Below are 20,801 nucleotides of genomic sequence, written 5' to 3' on the forward strand. Positions count from 1 at the left end.
CTATGACATCATATATGTGACATCATAGCTATGTCTATGATGCCACGGCAAGCACCACTCATATTTTCTTCAGGAAATGTGCCTCTCAAGTATGTATTTCTTGGTTATGGGGTATGATATTTCAAAAAGCGATAGCCCCTTCTCCACCAGGGTGTTCAAAAGGTTGACGGTCATAAAGTATTGGTCAAAGAACAAGTGGGTTTCTCTGGCAATGGATTTAGTCAAATGAAGAACAGCTTGTGCTCCGATGCCCTGTTCTGCTGTAAATGGGGAGGTGGTCTTGCCTTGGTACACAACAAAATCTAAGACCACGACATTTGTTGTGGCCAAGACAAACACCTTCAGTCCAGTTGGGTATGGTTTCCCCGGGACTTGACAGTTCGATAGTTCAGGACTGGAACTTCTTACAAGTCTACCTGGGTCTTCAATAACTACCTGGACTCCATATTAACATCAATTAACATCAGCTATTATAGCTGAACTGCCTCCCACCCTACACACTGTATAAATGCAGATCATTTACTGCTTTCTGTTTCACCCAAATGAGGATGGGTTCCCTGTTGAGTCTGGTTCCTCTCAAGGTTTCTTCCTATTACCATCTCAGGGAGTTTTTCCTTGCCACTGTCGCCCTCGGCTTGCTCACCAGGGACAAACTGACCATTTTGATTCATACAAATTCACATTTCATACAAACTTAAATAATTTTTTTGACTGTGTAAAGCTGCTTTGCGGCAATGAAAATTGCTAAAAGCGCTATACAAATAAAATTGAATTGAACATACTGGCGAACTGCCGAATTTTAAAAAACGTTATTAAATTTATCAGAACATATCATTTATCAGAAAAGTATAATTATACTCTGCATTTTTATCTTCCTTATTATCGGAGTTTTTACCAACAATTTGCAGCAAAATTCTCTCTGCCTCTGAAAGTGACTCCCATCCTGCTTACGATAATCAAAATCTTGGTAATAATTACAACTGTCCACTAAGGAGGACATTTTTTAAATGCTCACTTATCATGGAAAAACATTCATATATTACATTAGAAAATTCATTAAAGTGTTTTTTAGAGATTCATGTAAAATAGAACAACATTATTTCAAGATAATTTTATCAATAAAAAAAGATTAAGCACTACTTTTTTTTTTTTTCTTTTCATAAAATGTCCTGGTGGTGATAGATGCCATTTTCATAAAGGAGGAAAAGGAAGTTCCCAAAGCCCCACCCCTATAAATCTGGTATAATTTAAAAGTCCTGAATGTCCTCTTTAAAGCACAAGAGGAGTCAATTAGGTAGCATGCAGGGTATGGGAGATATTCAAGTTTACAAATGTCCTCTAGAGAGGACAAATTTTAACTGCCGGTAGTAGAACGCTTATGGGGGGAAAAATTACAATATATTGTCAAATATAATTTAATATATTAAATAATACATTTCCATATATAGTAAACTAGTGCTTATATTTATTATAAATGGGCCGTGTAAAGGGAGATATAAGATTTTTATATAGCAATGCAGACAAAACATTATTTTTTATTGGTTTATTAAAACATTATTGACCATGTTTAAGAATTATACGCTTTTTTTTTATGTACTCCAAGATTAGATCTCTTCTTTTCCACTTAAATAAAAATAAGCTGTCTTCTGCATCTTCTCAAATGTGGATCATTTACCTTATAATCTCGGAGATATATATAAAAAAAATATTTGTTTGACACTTGAATGAGATTTTAGCAGTTTTCTCCATCTTCTCAAATGTGGCTCAAATATGGATCATTACCTCTAAATCCCAGGCATACACAAAGTAGATAGTGCTTGTTTCCCCACACATGGCTAACCTTACTCGCTCAATACCAGAAGAATTTGCCTATTTTTATTTTTTCCCACAGGCTACTCAGGTGCTTGTTCAGTCCCTTGTTATTTAAGACTGGACTACTGCAACTCACTCCTGGCAGGCCTGCCTCTGTCCACGATCCGGCCTCTGCAACTGATCCAGAATGCAGCAGCACGTCTCGTTTTTAACCTTCCCAAGTTCTCCCAGACCACACCACTCCTCCGCTCCCTGCACTGGCTTCTTGTAGCTTTAAACAACGACTGAAGACGCATCTGTTTTTCCAGTACTTGAACTAACCCCCCCCCCAAAAAAAATAATAATTATGATCAATAAAACTAACATTTTATCATTTGTTTCATACGAATCATTTATATTATATTATTGACTTTAATATAAACTGAACGTGTTAAATTTCTGAGGTATTGAGGCAAAAAAATCTACCATATGCATGCAAAATAGGATTATTCAAATATTGTGACATCTGTGCTCTTTTGTCAATACAAGTTTAAGAACCATCAGGGGGAAAAAAAACATTTTAGCTTAATTTCTCATTAGCAATTATTTTGACCAGATTATTTCCCTCTGCAGGGGCAGGGTTCAAAATATTATCAAAGTACTGATCCACGTACTTCTTGCCCGATAGAGAGGTATACCCTGGTGAAAGTGTCAAAAGTATAATAATAAATTTAATTGCTTAAAGGTCAGAGGTCATGTGAAAGTTTATATTATGAGTACTATAATTTGACAGCTAAAGGTCAAAGGTGTCATATGGAATGGCCAATTTAAAGTTTGTTTTTTAAATTTAAATTTTTTATACTTTAAGTCATTAAGAGTACTTGTCTTTTCCTGTGAAAGTCTAGACATGTGTTAGTAATTAAGAAAATAGTTGTCTCCTTTCCCATGAAAGTAAGTTTCCCACCTGGGGGTATACAAAACGTCAATCTAATTTTGACAGCCCAAGTCAATATATGGAAGGGGTAATTAAGGGTAGATGTGTGTTAATGTTTAAACACCTGTTTACAACCATCCCTGCCTTCTAAGCTTTTTGACCAATCAGATTAAAGTACCTGATACCACGTTACACCCAGTTTCCTTTCAAATATGGCGGTTGGGGTAAGGAATTGTGTGTGTGTGTGTGTGTGTGTGTGTGTGTGTGTGTGTGTGTGTGTTATTTTTTTTTTTTATTTTTTTTTTTTTTTAACTATGGCTGCTTGTCCAGATGCACCGAAAAAGTCTAAGTCTACTTTGACAAGAATTCAAACATTTTCAGAGCATGAAAGGATTCAATATTGGGGATTGATAAATGGATGTACCACCGGCTTCATTTTCAACTAAGAAAAAGAAGACGTTACGTTGTTTAAGTTATCGGGACCAGAAGAGATACATTGGAGTAAAGCTACAGAGAGAATAACTTTTGATCGGGCTAATTAGAAAAAGTTCCATAAATGGTGTAACGATCTCGAATATTACATGGTATTGGATGTGTTTTCACCAGAGGCTTTCACGCGTAAATGGACAAGCAAGTCGTCTCCGCAGGACACGTATCACATGAGACTGACAAATTTTGCTAAGAATGAGGTTTCACTACACTGCTACATTGTCTTTTTTGGTGATGACTGGTTAGAAGTAAACAAACACAATGGATGTGTGAGGTATGACTGAACTAGCTGGGAAGAGCTTCGCTGTTGCTTTAAACAAATTGATTACTTTTTTTCTACAGTTGAAAAACAGTGAAAACATCTGAAATAAAGCTCTGATCTCTTCTGATCCCATCCCACAACACACCCCCAACACTGAGGGCTCCTCCCCTACACTGTATAAGATGACTTACTATCTCATTAAAGAGCATCAGCTTTTGAGTATCGATAAATCAGCATGGCTTGTGAATACAAACCTATTTTTTATGGCTAGTTGGATACCGAGGCAGCCTGTTCAGGATTTGAAGAAGGTGAAAGCGTTGGTGAAAGATTGGGGGGAGGGAAAAATCTTTCCTATCTGTCTTTAAGCGATGAAACTGACGGCTGTCTCTCCACCATCACTTTAGCCATCATCCGTGTTGGACAGAATTATTGCTCAAGATCTCAAAGACAATTGCCACGGATGTGCGATTGATCACCCGAGTCAACTCCAGCATGCGTGTTGGTTCGATCCTGACAACTACTATCTACACATGAACACCTTCAGATTGCTGAAAAAACTGTTTAAACCGTGGATGAAATACACTTTACCAAGAACTTTGAAATTGTGTGGAATCAACAATGTGCCATCCCTGGAAAAAATTCAAGGCATCGCTGAAGCTGTTGTGTGCAATTGGCGAGATGAACCCAACATCAAAACTGTGGCGAGCGAGCTCAAAGAGAAAACGAAAGAGATTTGTGGAGAACAAGTTTATGAAGACATCGTGGACTACTGGACCTTTTACCCATCCCTAAAGCCACCTGATCAGCCACATACATGGGGAAACTTCAAAACATCAAAACACGCCACATCAATTCTGACGCCGAGAAAGATCTGAAGACAGAATTCACCTCTGCTCTCCAACAAATCGTTGAGTCCAGGACCAAAGTATTTTTTCTAATCAACACGAAGTTGAAGACGTTGTTTATCGACTAGAAAGACTCATGAATACCGTACGAGATTTTACGGGAAATTGGGACTCTTTGTGTAATCTAAGTAATGAATATCCTTTCCACACTTATGTTCAGAGTTTTATCTGCCATGTTTGCTGAATCTTTTGACTGTAAAACTAGTCGTGTATTATGTATCTTAATCTATGTAACCGATATGTGTGTTTTTTAAATTACTTAGAAAGGAAAACGTTGATGTCTTTCATATTTTTGATTACCTGTTTGAATATTTAATGCATAAAAATGTAAATCTTACCCACATTAGATGTTGTCTGAGAATAAATGCATAGTCTACACCGATGTTTGGTCATTCTTGTCTCGGTACCCCAAAATGACTGAGCGTTTGTTGAAGAATATATATTATACACCGTCAGACCCTGGGTCATACGGCGGTGTTGAAAGTCTCCAAAGAGCCATCATAGAGAAAATAGGGAAAAGAGTTAATGATTCTGAGATAAAAAAAAAAAAAAAAACTGGTTAGCGGAACAGGATGCATACACTCGAGAGTTTTTGTAAAAAACATCGATGACCAATGGCAAGCCGATTTAGTTGATATGAGCAACTTGTCAGACAGTAATGATAATGCAAAATTTTTGATAGTGTATAGACATTTTATCCAAATTTGCCTGGGTACGAGTGTTACGAAACAAGTCAGGATCCGAGGTCACTAAAGCTTTTGACTCTATTCTGAAGGAAGGAAGAATCCACCCAAAATTACAAACTGATCAAGGGAAGGAGTTTTTCAACAAACAGTTTCAAACCTTAATGAAGAAACACATTACTCACTTTGCCCCTGGTACAGGTCAAAAGGCTACTGTGTGTGTGTGTGTGTGTGTGTGTGTGTGTGTGTGTGTGTGTGTGTGTGTGTGAAAGATTCAACAGAACCCTAAAGACTAGGATGTGGAGATATTTTACAGCTTTTAACACAAGAAAATACATTGACATTGTGCAGGATTTGAATCACGCCTACAATAACAGTCACCATTCCAGCATTAAAATGAAACCTATCGATGTAAACGAAGCCAATTCTTTTAGCGTATTTAAAACCCTTTATGGACTATGGTCACCAAAAGTAAAGGAACTAAAATTTAAGTTTAAAGTCGGTGATACTGTTAGAATTTATTTAAAAAGGCAGTTTGAAAAAGGCTATGAGCAAAACTTTACTGATGAATATTTTACAATTTTTGAGCGGATTCCGTGAGATTCTCCGGTTTATAAACTGCGTGATTATGATAATCAAAAAACTGAGGGTGCATTTTATGAACCTGAATTACAAAAGATTATTATTGGAAAAGACCGAGCGTTCAAAATGGAGAAAATCTTGTCCGCCAAGATCCAAAACCGGATAAAAATCTGTCTGGTGAAGTGGGTGGGGTGGCCCAAAAAATTTTATTCCTGGGTTCCTGCCAAAGACGTAGTTAACATCGAGCATTAGAATTTAAAGGAATCGTCACAAACATAACTGATAGCTTTAATCACTAAGCCATGGATGAGTGCGGATTCTTTGTTACCAAGGAACGCATCGAGGGATATTTATCCAAATAACGAGATTTCTTACTATACTACTAAATTCGCCAAGCCAATAGATCTCAAAGGTGACTGGGAGGTAGCGCTTTCAGAGGTACAATATATCCATAGCTGGTACTAATTATCACAGTAAGACACTCTATGTAACATTAGCGTGAGGGAGGGAAATCAAATCCACAACCTTTTTTCTTTTTTAATATCCAATGCACAACTACACTTCGTGGTCATCAAATCACTCCAGCACAAATCACTTAAAGCATATTTGCACTGCATAAGTCACTTTTAATATGTGGATTGCACAACCATGGACATACCTATTTTTTTATTACCATTTATTCGGCTGCTCTTATTGTTTTACATTTTTTCATATATTTTCTATATTGTGTATTTTTGTATACAGTTATTTTTAACTTGTATATTTTTTTTTTTATTCTTCCCTAGTTAAACTTACCCTTTATTTTAATTTTCATATTTATTTCTTATTCATATTCTTTTATTCTTGGGTCACGAGCAGTTGTCTAAGCATTTCACTGCATATCGTACTGTGTATGTGACAAATAAAATTTGAATATCAGTCCTGGGTATTATACAAGCATCATAGAACTAATTAATAAAATTAACAAACCTATAAAAGTGCTGAAACTTGACATGGAGATGTCCTATAACCCTGTGAAAAATATAATATGCGTGGAGAGCTTAAAACCATATACCTTCAAAGCCAATGGAAGCTTAGCCTATATGCTTGGTTTGATACCCGGCATACCGTTGACATTCCGACATCAAGAAGCACCAAATCCCGCGGATATTCATGCGGGGTTTTACACAATGTATTTATATACGGACATTATTGAGTATCAACGAGTCGGTGACAGCTTTTAACCCGTTACTGAGATGTGTACATATATCGGGTGAAAACAACAAAGTTGTCACTATTACTTATGATAAGCCACATCACGTACCGCTCACCAAGAACCACATTACCGATATTGTAATTGAAGTCAAGTCTGATCAGAACAAGATCATACCTTTGCAGTTACGGCAAGTTTATAGCTAAACTACACTTCAGACCCGACTAAGCATTCGTTTCGTCTGTAAAATGATGGATAGGGGTTATATAGATCCGCAAGCCTATATAGAATACTATACGAAACAAGCGAGCAATGGCTTGCCTGGATTTTTTGGAACGCCCACCATGTATGGGGCGGGTCTTAGAGGTTCAATTCAATTCTTTTTTGAATGACGGGTCCGTTCGTAAAAAAGGGTTTTGCTATCGCGAAACCTCATTTAAAAACTGCAGCTAAAGGTATTGAGTGATGTAGTGAGTAACATTATAAGCAAAGCTCAAACTAAAAATCAGGATGGGTCCGGTCTAGCAATGATTGCGCGTAAAAAATCTAGGAAACCTCTGGGAGATCGACATACGGTTCCGAATAAAAGACGTAAGCTAACTAAAATCAAGAGCAGTGTGAAAAGGAGCAAGCAGAGAGGCAACAAGCGTCAGCCCGTCTTTCGCAAAAGAAAGCTTACACAACCTATCATCAGTGTACAAAGTCAGAATTGGACATTTTCACGCTACCGTATACCCAAACAAGCATCGAAAAATACACTTGCGTTGAAATACCACCCCATTCTGCTCTAACGGACAACTCGCCAATTGAGGTTTTTATCGAGTCGAGCGGGGAATTTCATTATGATTTACCGAACACTTTTTTACAACTATAATGTAAAATTGTAAATGCAGATGGTTCGAACATTGCTAATGATGCAATGGTGGGCGTTGTTAACTATCCTATAGCATCACTCTTCTCACAAGTGGATGTTGTCCTAGGAGACCGTCTTATTTCTCAGTCCAGCAGTACCTACCCATACCGTGCTGCTTTTGAATGTCTTCTCAACTATGGAAAAGTTACCCTGGAAACACAATTTTGCACCGGATTATTTTACAAAGACACTGCGGGGCACATGGATGTCATTGATCCAGATGGTCAAAACGATGGACTTAAAGGGCTCAATTCAGTGCTGAAAGCAACATCTTTGACCTGATTGGACATATTCACTCGGATATATTTTTTCAAGATAGGCTTTGACTCAACGCCGTCGATTTTTAGGTTTAAAATAGTTCATAGTAAAGATGAATTTTGCTTAATGAAAGAAGGAAATGCCAGTTTCACACTTAAAATACTGAACGCCTCTCTTTTTGTAAAGAAAGTAACCATCTCACCACCGGTAAAACTGGGCCATGCACAAGCGCTACTTGGGGCAACCGCCAAGTATCCTATCGAAAGAGTCTGCATGAAGACCTTCAGCCTAGCTGCCAGTAGCCGCATTTGCTCACGAGAACCTTTTTATCGGCCCATTACCTAAAACCGTGATCTTTGGGATAGTAGACAACGATGCCTTCAGCGGAGCATACAATAAGAACCCATTTAATTTTCAACATTACGATACAGAATTTGTAGCCCTCTATGTAGATGGTGCTCAGTATCCTGCAAAACCGTTTTTTCAGACCGGGTTCGTGAATTCCATTCTTTAATTTTAGCATCGGGAAAGCAGCTAAAGGATCAGGCGATGGCGATCAACAGAGAGGAGTATGCCAGCGTTTATACTTTATTCGCATTCAACCTGAATCCTGACGACGACTGCGGCAAGCATTTGTCATTAATAAGGTCGGGAAATATGCGCCTGGAACTCAGATTTCGACAGCCTCTCCCAAGAACCGTGAATCTAATAGTGTACGCCAGTTGACAGTATTCTAGAAATAAACAACCCGAAGAAACGGTTGGCTCGTACGGAAGCCCACCAGACTACGAACTATTTCCTGATTCTATTTTTTTTGAGAGAGAACTGTAGCAAAATAAAATATAACCCTGTTCAAGTTCAAAATTTCAATTCAGTTTGTTGCGGGCAACACTGGATTATTTTTTTTTTCCCCTGTGCCATAGAGCTAAAGGTTATTCGTTTAATCATATATTGTCTAATGTATAGCAACGATTTAAGTAGAAATGATAATGCTGTTGTCGCTTTTGTTAAATTGTACCCTAGAATAAATAAAATGCATTCATTTAGTTGTGTACAATGCGCTAGCTCTTTGAACATGTTTCATTAATGTGTGTAGCGGACTATCAAAATAATGATGCTTCACAAAAATTCTTGATGCAAAGAGTTTTATTAAAATAAATGACAACAAAATACAATGCAACAAACATAGTTCCTCGTCAATCATTTCAAAAATCCAACCAGACAGATGTGCTAAGCACGGGTGATTTTTAAAAACATGGTCGGGGGTTAAAGAGCCTTTCTTTTTACCGGTTAATGAGGAAACGAGACTGGGGGAGTATGGATCTTTAGATCTTTTTATCTGTTATTTTGCGTCGAACATCCCCGTTAGGTATAGTTGAAAAGGGTATGTTTAGGTTCGCTACAGTGTGTAACAATTCCTTCCAACCTAAAAGTCTCCGATCTTCAGATACTTTATAAGGGGCAGTGAGATTCTTTAGCAGATCAACCATGTGAGACCCTTTTGATAGTGTTTCCTTTAAAAATAAATTCATCATCGTTCCATGAAGCAACATTGTCGGGTTTAAGAATTTTTTTCCATAATGTATAAAGGATTTCTTTTATTCCTTGCAGAAACGTTGGCAATCACCTCTTGTACAATTTCATCTTTTTGGGGGTGAGGAGCTTCGGTTGCTGTAGCTTCTGTTTTGCTTTCCTGTATTTTAGGTAGGCTTAGGGTGAGTTCAGTGGTTTCCTGGGGGCTGTTTCATAAAAGCCGCTCAGAAAAGCGGGGATTAAAGTCCAAAACCTGACTTGAATGAGCCGAGCTAAACATCCGCGCTTAAATTGGTTCCATAACAGTAAATTGAGGATCATGTGATCTTACTAATTTGAGTCAGGTTTAAATAGTCTAGATAATTGCGCGTGCACGCCATTGTTTAAAAGTCCTGAAAAGTCGAGCATGGGTCAATCGATTTACTGTGGGCTACCATGGCAACAAAAGGAAAAGATAGAGCAGCGATGTTCACGGCAACGGAACAGCGTTTGCTATTGGAAACATATGAAGAATTTAAAGATGTCATCACCAAAAAAGGCAATACAGCGGCAATAAATAAAGCAAGAGAGAAAGGTTGGCAGGAAATTGCTGATCGTCTCAATGCGTAAGTAGCGGTGTAAACTATTTAAAATACTTTATCAACATTGAATGTGTGTCACAATACATTGCAAAGTTTGTGTGTGAATAACAGTAACGTTAATTGCTTTCACGCAGCAGCAACTTAAGTGAAGGAAAAAGAACCTGGCAGCAGGTGAAAATAAAATATAAAAATATAGTTCAGAATGGTAAGTAAATCTAATGGTATGTACATATGTAATCAATGCCAGCTTGAAGTTACAACTATTCAGGTTTTTTTTTTTTTTTTTTTTTTTTTGCAGCGACCAAAAAGAAGACTGAGGTTGCTGGCACTGGGGGAGGGCCACCACCAGCCAGCTTCACTCCTGCAGAGGAGCTGGCTTTGGAAATTAATAAAGGGAGGCCCGTCCTTGAGGGAATAGAGGGGGGGGGACATCATCTAAAATGATATCACCTAGTATAAGGAGTGAGTATATAAAAGGTGTGTGTGTGTGTGTGTGTGTTTTATTATCATTATTCCTTCCTGACTAACTGATTTCCTCCTTCCTTAGGCATTGTAAGCCTAAGTACATCATAGCAGTAATGTCACCTAGAGGTACTTGTGCTACTGTAATGGTGCATTTTGGTAAAAAAAAAAATTTTCTATCATGTTTGGTTTCATAGTGACAAAAGATTCTGTATGCTTTATGGATCCACCAGACATCATGTTGCCTGCGAGTATGAGACCTTTTAAATCAGTCATGTAAGCTAATGAGTTTAACTGAGTTTAATCAGTGGTCACAGGGAGAAGGCCCATCAGTTGAGAAAGATGAGGAGACTGTGTCTGTATGTTCAAGGAGGCCTGAGGTAGTCACAGGTTCCATGCGATACTGTATTGAATATTAAAAAGTGTACTTGTGTGATAAAATGATCATAATGTGTTTTCAGGATGCTGACACTGTTCTAGAGCCCTCTCAGTCTGGGACCACATGTGAAAAAGTGAGTATTAAGAAATGAAAACAATGTGCCAAGAGTATTCAATGAAATAACTTTAAATCTATGTTGCTACAGAACCCAGAAAACATAAAAGGAGTGTCTAAACGCTACCTCCTTAAACAAATGGAAGCGACTGATATCGACATCCAGTATAAAAAACTGAAGATGAGGAAGTTGGAACTGGAAATTCAACAGCTACAGAAAAATGCAAGTAGAACTACCATTTTTAAGAAAGGAAAAGAAAAAAAAAATACCTTTTTGATCACTTTCCACAACATTTATTTGTGTTTTCACCCCTAACAGGCAGATTCACTCTGAATAAAGACGAATCACATTAAATACTTTGACTTCTGTGTGTTTGTTCAACTAAGGAGAAAATTGAGGGGCCAGTGGAAAATTTTAAAGCCTTAAAGCAAAATAATTATTTGCATATGTGTCTCGTATAAGTCTGCCTGTTTCGTTTTCTTCCAATACTGCTTCATTGCCCCAGTCTTCCTCTTCAACAATCCTTGGTTGCCTCTCTCTCCTCAGACAAGCAATGTTATGGAGCACTACACAAGCAACTACAATGTCACATGCCCTAGGTGGAGTCACTCTGAGGTGCTTCAGGCACTGGAACCTTGACTTTATCAGCCCAAATGCCATCTCTATACGACCTCTTGTGCGTGCGTGCATGGGCAATGTTGTAGCGGTGCTGTGCCTCTGTCTGGGGCTCCTGATAGGGAGTCAAGAGGTAAGGCAGGCATGGGTATCCCTTGTCTCCCAGCAAAACTCCTGAGAATTCTCCTGCATAGACAGAATGAATATATATAGATATATAATGTTTTTTTGTTTTTTTTTAAAGACTTTTTGTGATTTAAGTGATTATTAGCATACCTCTTGCTAGTTGTTGGTAGAGAGATGAGGCTCTAAAGATTCTGGAGTCATGCACAGAGCCTGGCTATTTGGCCTCTACATTTGTGATGATGCAATCTGCATCACTAATCATCTAAAATAAATTAAACCTGTAGGTCACTACATTTTAATTGCAATGAACTAAACACTGGTGCCCAGCTTAGTACAGAACACTCAGTGCTAGAGCATAGCCTTCAATATCATCTCAGTGGGACCGTACCTGTACATTGATGCTGTGTACTGATTTCCTATTCACAAAGTCCGCTTCATGTGGACCAGACGGACACTTAATACGCACATGGGTGCAGTCCAATGCACCGATAACATTTGGGAAACCTAGGAAAATTATTTGTTTGTTTTAAATATGTCCCATGTAAAATCAACAGTCAAGAAATATTTCCATGTTTTATAGAGTTATTTGAACTTACCAGCTGTTCCATAAAAGGTATGTTTAATGGTACGAATAGCTTTGTGGCCAGGGAATGTGATGAACACAGTTCGTACAGAGCGGCAAACTGATGCTTTGCTGATATTCTCTGCATCTCCAACTGTGTACAAAAAAGTTCCACTGGCAAAAAAGCGAAGTGCAATGCACACCGTCTGTGCGACTGTGAGCGCTCTGTTGCGGCGTGTTTTATTTGCAATGTGTGGGCTTAGTAATCTACAAATATATGCAATCCCATCTCTTGAGAACCTATATCGCTCATACAGGTAGCTGTCATTAAAAGCCAATGGGTCTGACCTGTCTCTGAAAGTTCTCTCTCTTTGAAATGCCCTCCGCTAGACTATAGCTCCCTCATCCACCACCTCATCTATGAAAGGACACGCCATGGTTAAGTTTGGAAACGAGTTCAGCTCCCCATTTATATACTTTTAATTAATTAATTACCAAACTCACCAATTAAACACAGAGGTTTTGAACATTTCTTAGTGTATTTATACCTTATAATTTCTTACATTTATTAGTAAAGTACATTTCCTTATTTATTTATTTATTTAAACAAAAAATAAGTAAAATAAAATGACATCGAATTACCAGCAGGTGAGTATAAATGGTATGTTCGTTAAGCCTGAACTCAGACTTAGCCTGACAGTTAGCCTGCCCCGGACCAGGTTAATTTGCCAGCATAAGTTGCCGGGGTAACTGAGTTTGAACTTTTTTAAGTTTGATTTATGAAACCGAATCTACCAAAAATAAGCCTGGCTAACCGAAATAAGCCTGGCTTATACTCTAATCTTGGTTTATGGAACAGCCCCCTGATATCCTAGTTTAACCAAGTTTTAAAACCTTTTGCAGAGTCGACGTGTAGAGTTTAGCCTTCTCATATTCATTCAGATCTGACCTTAACAAAAAGTGACGAATTGCATCGTCTAAGTTATCTTCAACAGTTTTTCTTAAACTCTTTCTCCGTGGCAGTGTTTTTAGGTTTATTGAGCTGATGTTGAGGGACTAAATACAGTTTCTTTGCAGTCTCCATGTTATGAAAGGAACGGCTACACTGAGCAAAGGAAGAGGAAATCCTCCAGATTGATTAAAACCTTTCCTTTTTGTTTCTATAAATGCTCTCTTATCAGCAAAAAGTTTGATAAATGTTTTTTTTAAAAACTCTGTACTGTTTCGACGTCAGCGGCACGTTCCCTCTGAGCACGTTTAAGGCAAGTTCACATATGCTCAAAATGAGATCTTTGTGTGCATCGCATAATATATCCTTTCTCTGCTGTGGTGTAGATCTGTGTATTGACTTTAACAACGGTAGGGATTTTTTTTTTTTTAAACAATCCGAGATTATCAATACTTTAAAGACTTTATCTTGGGACATTCACGGCAGGAATCTCTTGTGGAAACACCCCAGATCTGAGACGGAGTTCTTTTGGTGTTTGTGCTTTCAGGTCAACAAATAAATACCCATAAGGTCTAGAAGTGGCATCTTGTAAAAAATACTTGTTGCCAGGATACATTTGACGCGCTAGCACGCTGATCTGTAACTTATCTCTAGGGTTTTTAAAAAGAACCATGTAGTTGGTGTTCAGGTTGATCGTTCTACTTGTCTTGCCTTGAAAAAAGAGATTCTCAACCAAATAAATAACCGATAGGTTGCGATAATGCGTGTATTTAGTAAACGCCTTTTCTACTTCGTCGTTTTTACTTGCAGATTCCATCAAGTCGTCCATTATCGATAAATTTGTTTTACTAGGGCGAAACAGGTCATCACACACAAAATCAGGGATTCCTTAAAGAAATTTTATATTTATTCTCCCCAACAATTCATCATACAGAGGTTGCCAACGCATGTAACACCATACAATGTTTTCTGGAACTAGCATCTGGAACGAGCATAACATCTTTACAGTTTTCCAACAACATTTTAATAAAATAAGACTTGCCACTATTACTGGGTCCGCACACAATACATGAAAAAGGCATTAGCATCCTCGCATCAAAAGCAGAAACGTTCATGTTCAAGTTTTTTTAAATACAACAAAAGCAAAAATCAGATACATATATACACATAGACATTTAAACACATTAACATATATACATAAATAGTCTTAATAGCCATAAGGGAGAGTTGTAAAGTCAGACAGTAAAACACGTTTATCGTAAAACAACCTTGAACCTTTTCAACTGTGGCTTGTTTTTTTTGTTTTTTTTTAATGAAAGCCGTTTTTATATCGCACAATTGATTTTGCGCGGTTATAAGCTGACTAGTGTGATCCGGATTTTTTACATGATTATCTACCAGGTCTGTCAGCGATTTTAAATTGACTACTTCAGAATTGCTGTAATTCAGCGTAATACCTTTAGCTTTCAATGTTTTTCCTTTTAGAGTTTTGTAAATGTATGTTTTAGGTCCTGCACTTACGAACTCTATAATTTGATCACCATCATCTAATTCGCTCGTTAAACCGCCTAAATAATCTTTTAATGGGGGCATCCAGTCAGCTTTCTTACTTTTAAAAATTACACTATCAGGGTCAGTGTATAAACACCCTTTCTTGTAATCGATCGATCAAATTGTATAGCTCGAGCCTTGCATATGCCGTGGTAAAAATGCAAATGAATACATTAGTGTTCCCTGGTTGTATCAGTCTCTAGTCTGCATGACGCCATTCTACAATTGCGACATCATTCAAAAAGGAGAACTAATTTACGTTATACATATCAGAAAACATGAACTCTAAAAATTAATTTTTTCTGGTATTTGTTGATTGTATTCACATTTAGTCCTTTGATCAATTACCCAGGATGGATAACCTGAACTTTCCTGTTTTGTCTTTAGGAACATTTTAATATAGTCTGCAAAAAGAGTGTGGGATGTATTGTCAAAGTGCCAAACTTCAAAGACTATTAAAATCTTGAACCCTTTTTCCACAGCTTTTGCAACTTCGATAGACGCCCATGTCCCAATAAGGGATCTGAGTGGTTACACTGCTTTTGCTGGTGCTCAGCGCATGTTCCGCATAAAGGAAAGAGGAGTTTGTTTTTTACCTGAAAGGGAAGAACAGGTGCCCACACACCTCGAGGTGGTAAAACCTTTGCTCTAATAATACCAAATTAATTTTCTAGAGGCTGAAAGTTATGGGAAAATTATGGTTGGGTGACCGATCTGGTACGTCTTTGTCTTATTTACGTATGGGTAAAGAGATGTGAAATCGTAATAATCGATTCTCTCACCCGGCTGTGCAACATAATGTAAATGAAGCACGTTAGTTCGACCACCATAAAGAGCATCACGAGGGTTTAAAGGCTCAGGGAAAATCAAAGTCCTTTAGAAAGGTTATGAACTGGTTATCAGTTTTCTTCGCTTCATTCCACTCGTGTTCCCACATCACTGTAACTTGTAAATTATGAACTTCTTGCAAGTTTTTTTCAATTTTTTCCATTGTTTTTTTTGACTGACATCTCTGAAGCTAGTGTGAGATGAGCTAAGAGGATGCGGGGTCATGGAGGGAAAACACTTCACACCCGTGATAAAAACAACCAAGAAACTCAAAAGCCTTTCGCGTCTGACCCACTTCACAGTAACCATCTACAAAAAAGTTACAGAACCTGACTTCACCCGCGTTCAAGGCATGCCGAATGGGTATATTTTGCGTGACGGAGATGTAGTTGAGCCACTGAATTGACAGTGTTGAGAGATTTTTGCCTATTCATTGAATTATCAAGCGGCGGAATAGCTAATGTGTTTTTAGGAAGAAACATGGTCCTAAAAATTTTCATACAGACAGAAGTAATTGTTATGCATTTAAAAGGGTCAACCTTTGTACTTTGGAGAATTTCATTCCTGAAAGCTTAGCACCCCTTTCTCAAAAGGTCAACGTCATTTACACAGTATTCAGCCATTTCTTTCTTAAAATCAAAGACTTTGTCAGATACCGTTGCGTACCACTTGAAAAACTCTTCTGTATTTAGGCATCATGCTATCTACACCGTAAAATTTAGGCTCAGGATAAGGACCTACAAAGTTTTGGTGATCTATGGTGTACCAGAAATGTGGAAAATAACCTTTCTTTTTTTTTTCTAAAAGCCCCATGGCTTAAGGGAGGCTAGTAAGCTTCATGGGTAAGAAAGACAGGCTATCAATGTAGGACTGACGAAACTCTGAATCGCTAAACCATAATTTTACCACCTTGCGCAATATCAGGCGTTATTCCCTCTTTAACTAAATGATTTAGCAAAAGGTATGAATCGAACCCTCTAGCATTGTTATAAAGGTATGGTCTTTGTATTTGTTACACCGAAATGTGTTAAACTTAGCAACACACCTGTGTCCTTCGAACGTCCACTCCTTTTCATGAAAATTAATACAGCATAAGTAATTAGCTATATGAGTTCCTGTTTCCTGTCTCGTTTCAAAATCATAAAATATGAATTTGTTTTTTGGCAATTCTTTCTTTACCAGTTGTATGAAACAGCTATGTTCTGTGTCACGGTCAAGTTTTTCGCTGCAGAGTTTACACATCCTCTCATGACACACGTTTTTTTTTTTACGGTTAAAAGGGTTCTGGTGTGTTACGCTATTGCATTTACTACAGTAGAAAGCCGTTTCACACAATGAATTCACCATCGCTCGACTGAAGCTTTGCTTTATGTACTTCAAAACAAAATTCGGACCTACATAACCTCGAACAGTCTGGGCATTTAATTACTTTTTGAACATGCTTGTTACAATCCGAATTACGACAAATGTTACAGTTAAATTCACATCGATGTTTCCGTGAATTTTCAAACCCTGAGTGACGGAAACGACAAACGTAACTAAACCCTAAAAGACCCGAGAGGCTTTTAACTCCGTAGTAATGATTTTCGTGCAAAAACAAGTACAACGTATTTTCATGCGGTGTCTTGCTGGTTTGAAAAGAGTATCCGGCCTTATTGTCAGAACAGTAAACGATTACAATTTTACGACGTCTCAAATTTTGATACATCAGCGAAGGTTACCGCTGTGTCTTCAGTTAACCCAACATCGTGTTGGGTTTGCTTAGCAATCTTTTCTATTTGCAAACTACTTTTCCAGGATTCAAAAGTTCTGAAACGCATAAAGCAAAACACATGTCTTTGTTGTGAAAAATGTACAGATGTCTCTCTTTCTCAACAACTTCTGAACTAAAGACCCAACTCATTTTTCTGTTACCTGTACCACCGCGAGGTGCCCAAACTATTTGGATTACTAATTCAAGAGAATTGTCTGTAAAAATTCCACGCTTACTTTAAATTGCATTTTCAAGCATGGTCAGAAAACACTGCAAATCAATGGACCCATTAACTAGCTGAATGCGTGAAGACAAATTGAGTGCATCACCTCTAATTTCAACAGTGACGACATCCTTGGGCGAAATCATTTCATTTGCCACATCTATCAAACTGTTCTAAAAATTCTGTTGTAAAATCTCTAAAACATAATTATAAAAATCTGCAAAGCTGTCAACATTAGTGATCGAGAAAAAATTCACCCTCCTTCTTATCTCTGTGTTGTTGAATCTGTCACGATTAATTATCCTATTAGGATCTAACCCGTTACAGAATTGTGCATTTTTGAACAACAGGAGATAGTACCCTCTCCTCATTGACGTCTGTTTGCGCATTTTGAACAACAGGGGATGGTACATTCTCCTTAGCATTATCTATTTGAGGGTTTGACATTTCAGGAGTGTTGATTATCAGTTACAGAGTTTTGTGAAACGTTGACCGGGGGATTAATTAAGTTAACCAAATTGTCATTTAACATTATAAGACTTTGATTAAGATCATGAAACAAATCTACAGGAGGTAATGGTTCTTGAAATGTTTCTGGAGATGTAACGTTACTGATGTGATATTGAGAAGGTAAGGTCAATGCTTCGTTTAAGTGATTGACGGCCTTAATTAAATCCGGGTTTAACTGTGTAGGTTGACGGTTGATCATTTAGGCTATTTTGCAACATTAATAAATTACGATTTAATTTAAAAAATGTCCTCTTGCGTTATTGGTGTATTGGTTGCATTTGGGACTGAGTTTTGGCTGGAAATTTCGCTTTGACTAGCAACATGGTGGGGCGGTGTTACATTTTCATTTAACTGGTTGATTACAGTGGATAAGAAAGGGTTCAAGGCTGTGTACTCTCAGTTTAAATTTTTTTATTTTTTATTCTTACTCTGCGTCCGATGTGTTATTAGAACGCTTCTTCGCCATAGCTAATGATATCTCCGTAACAAATCTATAATACTTTTGACATACTTATTCAACGATTCAAGATTATTATGAAACAATCTCCGTAGGTGAACTGGTATAAACCGCGTTAAGATGATAAAAATTTTCATTCATAACATACATTTGATGTCGAAAATCAGCCAGTGCATTGTTAAGCCTGCGTCCTTCTTCAGCAGCGCGATGTTCTGGATGAAAATTCTCTTCTACATCACTGGCATATATGACACTGTTTGCACCTAAGTGTTAGAGAAAAATAAGTATTTAGAGTTTTTGCACTCAAAGGACACCTGACATTATATAAAAGCAAAATATGTGATATCAGCTCACCTGAAACACTTAATTCTGTATCACTGTCTCCAAAATCATCAGGTATAACTAGAACAAAATATATTACGAGTAAACTAGATGGCTGTACAATGTGAAAATCAGTATTTTTCGTCAAAGGTAGGTTAGAATGGTTGAACAAATTCATACCCGGGTTTGAAAATACTGTATATGGGGTAGGATTATTTCGCTCTACTCTGTCATCGACTTACTCTTCTGGTACAATCTCTAAATAGGCAATACATGAAATATATAAATATGCAAAAGAAGAAAAGACATTATAGTATTGGGTATTTATACTTTTATTTGTAACTCACGCACAGGTCTTGCAGTTGCTATGAGTCTTTGTAAAGAAGAGGTATGCATTGTAGTTTCAACCTCGTCGTCGGAAATTACAATTTCATTTTCTAAAAGATCAGTAAACATGTAAAACACTCTTACAGAAACCAAGTGTTAAATGTCAAGTGTTATTTCACTACACACATCTATGAGACAAAATAAATTACCTAGTAAGTTTGTGTTAATTCGTAACAATATCCTACAAGCAATCTTACTCTGTAATAAAAAAATATATGAATTTAACAATTGGTTAAAAGTAGACAGTACATGTACATTTTTTTAAAAAGTTGGTCTACATCCCCATTAGGTTCTTATTGTAAAACGACTCATCATTAAACGGGGAGAAGTGTTTCTTCTTACCGTTTAGAAAAGCCATGGTGTCAGAGGAAATGATGAGGTTCTTTGGAGACTTTTTTTAAAAGTGAAGGCCTTCACTTGGATGTGTGCCAAGTTGACTAGCTCTCTACATTTATATCATGTTTGGATTGGCTGTCGATGGGGGTTACTGTAGATCACACCCACACACTTTTCTAAAAATTTGTGTGGTGTAACGCGGTATCAGGTACTTTAATCTGATTGGTCAAAAAACTTAGAAGGCAGGGATGGTTGTAACCAGCTGTTTAAACATTTAACACACATCTACCCTTAATTATCCCTTCCATATATTGACTTGAGCTGTCAAAATTAGGGGGGGAAACTTTTACTTTCAAGGGAAATGAGACAACTATTTTCTTAATTACTAACACATGTGTAGACTTTCACAGGAAAAGACAACTACTCTTAATGACTTGTATAAACAATTAAGACACAACTACTTTAAATTGGCCATTCCATATGACACCTTTGACCTTTAGCTGTCAAATTATAGTACTCATAATATAAATAATATAAACTTTCACATGACCTCTGACCTTTAAGCAATCAATCAAAAGTATAATAATAAATTTGGCACTTTCACCAGGGTATACCTCTCTCTCCCGATGTCTACAGGTTGCAGAGATGGGTCCATAAAGACCTATGTAGCTCCTCATCCACATTTATATTTTCCAATTTACTCTCCAATGATCTCACACACATGATTTCTGAGACACTGCTACACAATTTGCTGTTGCACAATACAAACACCAATTAAATTACCTTTAGGTTTCTATTAAAAAATAAAAAAAGCATGTCATATTTTACAAACTGTTGATTCAAAAACAGAAAAGAGCCAGGATGACTGCCGCCCTTGATTCCTGGGAGATTGGCGGGATGAGGCGAGCATTGCTGGAGGATCGGAGGGAACGTGGTGTAATTAGCACAAAGAGGTAAGTGGGTGCTGAGCCATTTTTAGCTTTGTAGGCAAGCATCAGTGTTTTGAATTTGATGCGGCCAGTGCAGGGAGCAGTGGGGTGGTGTGGGAGAACTTAAAAAGTTAAAAACGAGACGTGCTGCTGTATTCTGGATCAGTTGCAAAGA

The 20,801-nt window shown here is 37.5% G+C and overlaps 1 long non-coding RNA gene across 1 annotated transcript; it reads left to right on the forward strand.

Annotated features, from left to right (window-relative positions):
• Positions 1 to 9,792: 9,792 nt before the first annotated feature.
• On the forward strand, positions 9,793 to 10,825 carry LOC128524668 (uncharacterized). The gene is made up of 4 exons (XR_008360559.1): positions 9,793 to 10,147; positions 10,258 to 10,328; positions 10,422 to 10,600; positions 10,783 to 10,825. It is a non-coding gene; the product is annotated as an uncharacterized LOC128524668 (long non-coding RNA).
• Positions 10,826 to 20,801: the final 9,976 nt, after the last annotated feature.

This window comes from Clarias gariepinus, chromosome 5 (assembly GCF_024256425.1).
Source record: "Clarias gariepinus isolate MV-2021 ecotype Netherlands chromosome 5, CGAR_prim_01v2, whole genome shotgun sequence".
Taxonomy (NCBI): Eukaryota; Metazoa; Chordata; class Actinopteri; order Siluriformes; family Clariidae; genus Clarias; species Clarias gariepinus.